Genomic DNA, 7,692 nt, shown 5'->3' on the forward strand with positions numbered 1-7,692 from the left:
AGGATCCCAGCAGTGAGTTACCAGGGAGATTCTGGGTGAAAAAGCACCAGAAGAAGCCACTCAAAGGAGGAGGGCTAGGTGAAGACCATCAGGTGATGACACTAAGATTAGTGAGACCCCAGGATCTCAGCTCCTGTTCAGTTTCTGAGGACACACAGCACATGAAACAAAGCTGTGCAGCCTAGAGCAAGGGACAAGCGGCAGCACTTGAAACAAGGACTAAGCCAGGAAGATGGTGGGGAGGTAGGGAAGAAGCTGAGAACACGGCAGCCACAAGAACTCCTGCACCTTTCAAGCTGGACACACTGGTGTCATTTCTTTCCCCCTTTTTGCAGAAGTACCTCAGCTACAATTCTGCCTCTGCCTAAGACTGAAACTACCATCTGCTAACTATGGGACCATCTGGATCACACCTGTACCGCACATTTTCATACACTATCTCCAGTCACACTGTGCTGTGCAGGAGCCCTAATAGCAACTGTTTCAGTACCTTCTGATCCACACACACACCATCTCCCACCCCATTTCTGCAGCAATTGCCTCCACCTCACTCTGCATGCTTGCCTCGGTGCCTGCTGCTTTTGGACAGGTCCATGTCTGGCTGGCTGGACACAAACTTCCGTTGCCTCAGACCGCCCCGCGAGAAGATCCTTGACAGTAAGACTGCCACAACCTGCTTCTAAATGAGATACAGTATCTAACACTTGCTGATTTTTTTCTTTGACAGATGAACCTTTGTGTTATATGGAATACTTACTGCAGTCTGCACCACTGGAATATGTTCATGTCTTGTCTCATCAACTGTCAAGCCCGTTATGGGCAGTTCCTCTTCTCCTGAAGGCTCCTGCTTTGCAAACATCTCTTCCTTGGGGGTGACTGCTTTGATCATGGGAAAGCCTCTGCATTGGGATGAAGGTCCCTTGACTCTCCTCTGAACTTCAGATATTTCTTCACGGTCTTCTACAACTGCTTCTTCACATGCCTGCCACTGGCTTTCATCTCTCAATACATCTCCATTGCCACATCCTTCGGTGCTTTCTTTTCTTGCAGCAGATATTTCACTTCTCTCTACGCCTTCCTGTGGAATGCTCTCTTCAGCTCCGCTCTGGCCCTGAATGCTGCCTGTGCTTCCCAGGGCCTGGAGCTCATCCTCCTTCTGGTCTTTGTTTTCCAAGAGCTGTTCGAGCAAAACACTTTCCTGACCTTCAGCTTCCCCATCTTTAGCATCATCTTTCACTTCTGACTCTATTTCTTCCACCCTTCTCCTTACAGTTGCTGTCATGGTTCTTTCACTAGCCAGAACTTGTTGTGTCTGTTTGTCTAATTCTTTCCCATATGGTTCAGTGGCCTCTATTTCTGGGACAGGTGGAACTTCCTCTGTAGTATCTGGGCTTTCTAACAACTGTGAAACAGCAGAAACCATCTCAGTTGTCTCCTCAGCAAGGGACACTTCCATTGTTTCTTCAGCACAGGAAGCTTCTGCTGACACCTCCACAGCTCTCACTGCTTCTGAAGTCAGCTCTGGCTCACTTGCTGTGCTGTCAGCACTCACATCCTTTGGCGTCTCTGCCAGTGCCTCAGCACCTACCACCGCTTCTTCCACACTTACATCTGATGCCAATGCTTTCCCAGTTTCTTTCTCTTCCTCTTCTTCTGCTTGCTCAATGCACTCTGGCAGAGCGGCAGATATGCAAGGTGGTGACCTTTCTTCAATGCTGGGAATTGCCCTTTCCCCTTCCACAACGCTAACATTTACCTCATGTACCTGTGCTTCATGTGCTTGCTCAATTCTTAGGCTCCCCTCAGACTTTTCTCTCTCTTCCTCTGAGGTTTGTTCTCTCATCCTTTCAGCATCTTTCACTTGTTTGCCTTCAATTTTCCCCCGCTCTGCTGCTTTGTGTCCAATTATCTCTTCTCTGCTTTATTTCCTCCTTCTAGTCACGAACCTTTTAAATGAGTCCCATCTTGAAATCCCTTCACCCACTTCTTCACCAGCGGACGATGGCTTCTTGCCTCTTCTCTTGGAGCAACCTCCGCATAGAAAAGTTTCCCAAGAAAAAGAGGTGCCAAACTTTCTTTTGGGCTTTCCTGTGGCTTTCTCTGGCTTTGGTTCCACAACAACTGCTGCTGCTTCTTCAGGCTTCCTAAAATTCTTCTTTTTACTAAATAAAGTCCAACCCTGAGTCAAAAATTTTCTAAAGGAAGATGCAGTATCAGTGGCTGATTTGTCTTCTCTTTTTTTGTTATTCACTGTGTCTCTGCTGTGGTCTCCTGAAGCCAGTAGATGCTCAAGTGTCACGATTTCTTCAGAGAAGACTTCTTCTGGAACACTTCTTTTTGCCATAGTGTCAGCCTCTTCTTTTACAGTTACCCTTGAGAGTTCTGTCTGTCCAACCTTTTCAAAAAAAAAAAAAGAAAGAAAAAAGAAAAAAAGAGTTAGTTCCTTTCTCAATTGAATGTTCTATGACACCTTCATATCAATAGATATAATTTTTGTCATTTTTATCAAACTTTCCTAAACAGACATGTTCTCTTCTCTGTGTTCCTCTTCTACGTGCTACTATTAATTTTTTAAGGACTACTTTCTGATCTAAGATTACCAGAATTTCTTTCCTCCCTCATATCATTGTACGAGTCTGTACAAAGTTGTTTTGCAAAGGCACCTTTCCAGCTTATGTCTTCTCATTCTCTTTCCTTCTTTTGCAGTTTTGGGGTTTTTTTGTGGGGTGAAGTTGGGGGTTTTTGAGGGTCTTGGTTTTGGTTTTTTTTGTCTCTTTTACTTTAAGGAAGACTTATGTGAGAAAAACAAAACTAGCTTTATCCTATCATTACTCAAAGCATATACAGAACAATATATGTCAGTATTCCTGATGTAAAGCTCACTATCATTTTCACGCAGAGACACCTGGCAAAGGGGGGAGGGAGGGAAGAAAAAAGCGTGTTGTCCTAAAATGATGACAGGAAAAGCAAAGCTTATTTTACAGCTCTGTCACAATCGCACAGCAAGATGTGAAAACTGAGGCTGCCAGGCTGTAGTCTGCAGCAAAGGAGAGCTGTCACCTAGACCTGGACTGAGTGGACGCGCCATCATGGAGAGGACGGTACAGGTAAGCCACGCTCGCAGCCCATTCTCCTCCCTGGGAATGTGGCGACCGGCATTTTGTAAGCCCATGTGGTGGGAGTGCATGCTGCAGGCAGCATGTGTCATTTTTCTGGTGACACAAAGAGCAGGGGAAAGCCGTGGCTGCCCACCATGCCTGCAGATGAATGGGTGGAAGTGGGAGCAGGTGCATTCAGGCGCAGGGGTACCAGGTGGGGCATTTACAGGAGGCACCCACAACCTGGTTGGAGTCTGCCCCCGCACCCGTGCTGGGCTCCTCTGTGTGGGTGCCTCCCTGCTGCTGCAGTGGAGTTCAGCAAAATAAAATTCTTACCAGGTACAGGATCTATTACCTTGTGTAGTTTTATCTACAGGTGGATAAAAAAGGCATTATGTGGAAGTTTTTCAGAATTGTTGCAAAGACATAGAGAGAGAATGAAGAAATATCTTCTAGGGGACAATATAGCACTGCTGCTCTAAAGATACAGTAAATTACACAACCTGGTTTTTAACACCTGGTAACTCCTGAGATTCTAATTTACTTATTTTTGTTGCCTATTCATCTAAATAACAGCAAAGCAGAGGAATGGAGGCAGTTTTATTTTTGTTGCATGCTTGCACATTATCAACCATTCCTGTAAATATTACATGGAATACATTAATTTTGTTTGTGTAAATACAATTGAAGGGAGCAGGGAAATCGTAAAAGCATCAAGTAAGGCACTAAAGTGCCTAACAAAAAGCAGAAAGAGCACCTTCTTCACAGAAAGTTATTTTTTCATCAACGTGTATTTAATTCCTAGTGCTCATAGTGCAAAGTGTGTGTTGTTTCCATAGCTGGATGCTCCATATTTTAGAACAGATTAGAGTGTGTTCTGAGGCTGTTATTGAAAAAATTGTGTATTAAGTTAAGCAGCCAAGTTTAAAGGCGGCATAAGATCTGTGTAAGCTGTGCAAACTGGTGCCATGCTGCAGCTATAATAATGCATACATTCCTTTCCTAATGGCAGCTGTGATTTAGCTTTGAAATACAACGGATTTTGAGTTGGTCTGTAATTATCTGTGTGGAAGAATGTGAACTTGACAGTTTTGTGCTGTTAGTTTTGGGGGAAGAAATTGTGAAGACCCCTGTTCCTCAGGGTAGTCCCTAAAGTTATATTTTCATTGGCCCAATACTGTGCTTCTGGTACACCTGGCATTTTTCAGTAGGCAATAAATTCAGAGTCAAGCTGCTAACATGTTGGTGTGGGGTCAGAAGTACTGTGTGGAGAATATATGTTAAATAATGAAATAATATGTTAAATAATGAATATATGTTAAATAATGAAATCTTATCTCTTGTAATGAAACAGAAAATCCTAGAACAGGTCTTGGGCAGCTCTGGATATTTCAAGGAGCTGCGCAGCAATGCCAGGTCAGAATCTCAAGCTATGCTAGCAAGGTGCTTAAAAAATGCTTCCAGCTCTGCAGCTAAATTCATTTAGTGCTCGCTAAGGGCTTTGTTGTTCTGGTTAGGTGTTTTGCTGGTTAGGTGTGCCTCAGTGGCACTCTTGGCGCCCGTTCATCTGCAAAGCAGTCCCTGATTTTGGAGGAGTGCCTCCCCAGCACCCACATTGCATGAACCATTTCAGACCTTAGCTCTTGTGTCCGGAGGACCAGGGGGGTTTAGCAAACGGAGCACTAGTGGTAAATTTGGAGGATGATTCAAGGGAGACCCTTTTTCCTTGCTTTCCCTCTCCAGCCGTCCTGTGAGCTGCCCACCCTGGGGCCTCTGTGGTGGGCACTGCCCTGGGGTAGCTGGAAGATTTGCTCGGGAGCTTGGTAGTGATGAATCACAGAGGCATGGCATAGATTGATAAGGTCGTGTACTTTACGATTAGATACTCTCCAGCCGTCCTGTGAGCTGCCCACCCTGGGGCCTCTGTGGTGGGCACTGCCCTGGGGTAGCTGGAAGATTTGCTCGGGAGCTTGGTAGTGATGAATCACAGAGGCATGGCATAGATTGATAAGGTCGTGTACTTTACGATTAGATACATCCTCCCTCTAACAGTGGTTCTTTGTCTCCATTTCACTTTTGGTAATGTTTTTCGTCAGTTTGCATACAATGACTGTCCAAGCAGAAGCTGTTTGACTTGAGACAAAGTCACTATTATTCTAGGTATGCTCAGGAAGCCCTCATAATTTTGTTGCCCTCAGAAGACATAGATTGTTGGCAATTTATTTAAAAGCCAATTAAATTAAATCACCAATAAAATTTTACAGCCTAGCTGTAAAGGACTTTCAGGTATGTAAAACCGTGTAACAACAGAAATCTGCCTTGCAGCTCTATTATGTATTTTTCTGTGTGCTTCAGGTGATGGCTGTAGAGTGGCATGTTCTTTATCTGTAGCACTAGCAAAAAAAATTCATGTATTTCAGCTATTCATAGTGCAGGTGGGCAGTCTGGGAACCATGGCAAAAGAAAACTATTACATGGTTCCCATATTAGTGAAAAATAAGGACTACTGCAGTGCCTGCAGCCTGACCAACATGCAAGTCTACCTCCTCACTTAGAGTTGATGGAGAGTCCAAAGAACTCAGAAGGAACACTTCAGGATTATCTGGGGAGATTTTGGAGTAGACTCTTGAGGCATGTTACTTAGTCAAGTGCCTACTTGTGTTTACAAACTGAAACCTTTTCAAGCTACCTTGAATATGGGATTTCTGTTGCTGCTGTTCTTTCTCAAAGACCATCTCCGATGTCTCTCCAAGCGGTGTCTCTTGAGCCCTTAATGCTTCTCTTGACCTCTCTTTGACTTCAAGCCTTTTTCTGTGGTGAAGCCTCACCTCTCCTGCCCCAGTCTGTGCTACAGCGTCCCATGGCTCCCTTGGACTCTCTTGGTTGTTCTGGCTCCCCTCCTCTGCTCCTTGTTGTCGCTCACTGAATAGACTTGCTCCGCAAAGTTTTCAGAAGTAAAACAAAACGACGTAGTCATGGATGACCAATATCAGCTTTTCCTTTTAACTCGGTTGTAAAGTGCTGTTGGCTTGCTGGTTTGGTTTCTACTATCTATAAAAAGGTTTTGTGCGTTTTCCCATCGCCCTGTGTGACACTAGTGCCGGGATGACCTTCTGCTGGAGACTCTCATTGCTCAGTTGTGCCACTGCTCCCTGTGAGTTTCCCTGGCAACCCATTTGGGCTAGAATGAGCCAAAAATACCTCACTGTGCTGGGGGAAAGTCAGTTTGCAGACATGCATTTCTCATTAATGACTCCTCTGGCTGGTTCACGTGCTCAGACTGCAGATGTCATTACTATTACTGGGAACCAAGGACTGCAAGATGTGGTTTGCTCCTTTTGCTTACTTCCACAGGCAGCACAGTCTCTGAGAAGGCTGCCCTTGTGTGATTTTCAACCGAGTTGTGACTGTAAGACCCATGGTGCTAATTTTTCATGGTGCACCATGGATCTCGTCCTCTGCTGAGAACGGCCTGTGCAGGCTCACAAAGTCACAGGGATCTTGGACTCCTTGGATCTCTGCAAATTACCTTAGTTGTTACAAGCAACATTGCCCTTTGCATTTCTGTATAAATATATGAACCTTGATTTATAGGTGTGCATGCTGCGAGTTCCATTTTTGTTGCCATCCTAGTTTTCAAAGGCACGGTTTGCGACACCTCCAAATGAAGATGTGTATAAATCTTTGGAGGTCAGGACCCACCAATTCACACAGGAGATAACGCACAAACTGGAGGTCTTATTTCAAACCTTCCCACTTCAGTTTTGGCCTGCAGATAATCTTTTCACTACCTAATGTGGAAGAGTGGTGTGAAGAAAACCATTGGTAATTCAAGATGTGTTCTCAAAGTGACAAAATTAGAAGAGACTAAACTGGAGAGCAGTGTGTCATTTTTAGTAACAGATTCCCTTTTCTGGATTTATAGGGTGTGAGGATTGCGGCAAAAGCCTTGTAGGAGACTGCAAACTCCACAGACCACTCATCAGGGCTAAAGATAGGGTTATTCTTAGCCGAGCCCATCTCACCCTACCTCATTACCTCACTTTGCGAGTGTTGGAGCTGTGAGCTGGAAACCAGCAGAGTAAGTATTTTAGCTCTTTTTTCCCCACATTTGAGAAAGAGGAGGCAAAAGTACTAACACTGGCTTGTTTTCATGAATAACCCAAGGCATTGGGTATTAACAATATGAAGACTATTTTCAGCTGAGCACAGCTAAAGCTCACATTCAGCTACTGTTTTTTATGACTGGTTTCCAGTAACTTCAACGCATAGACTGACGGCAGGACATTAGCCAGAGCTGGTGTGACATTTAGCTGCGAGCAGTTAGCTCTGTTCAGTCAATAGAAGTGTAAGGAATGTTGAATTTCTGTCTAATAATAACAGCCATGCACTTTTACAGATTTTTCTTCTTTTCCCCAAGTACACAAAACAGGAAAGAGTATTCAACAAGAGGTCAGTTCTGGCTTGTTGGGGCTTTAGCGTGTGGGTCGCAGCTCCGTCACCACCCTGTCTGTGCTTCGTGTTGCAGAGAGAAGGGGCCTGTTCGTTACGCCAACCTCATGTATGATAGGAGAGTGGTGCGCGGCAACACTTC

This window comes from Mesitornis unicolor, unplaced genomic scaffold (assembly GCF_000695765.1).
Source record: "Mesitornis unicolor isolate BGI_N332 unplaced genomic scaffold, ASM69576v1 scaffold1310, whole genome shotgun sequence".
NCBI lineage: Eukaryota > Metazoa > Chordata > Aves > Mesitornithiformes > Mesitornithidae > Mesitornis > Mesitornis unicolor.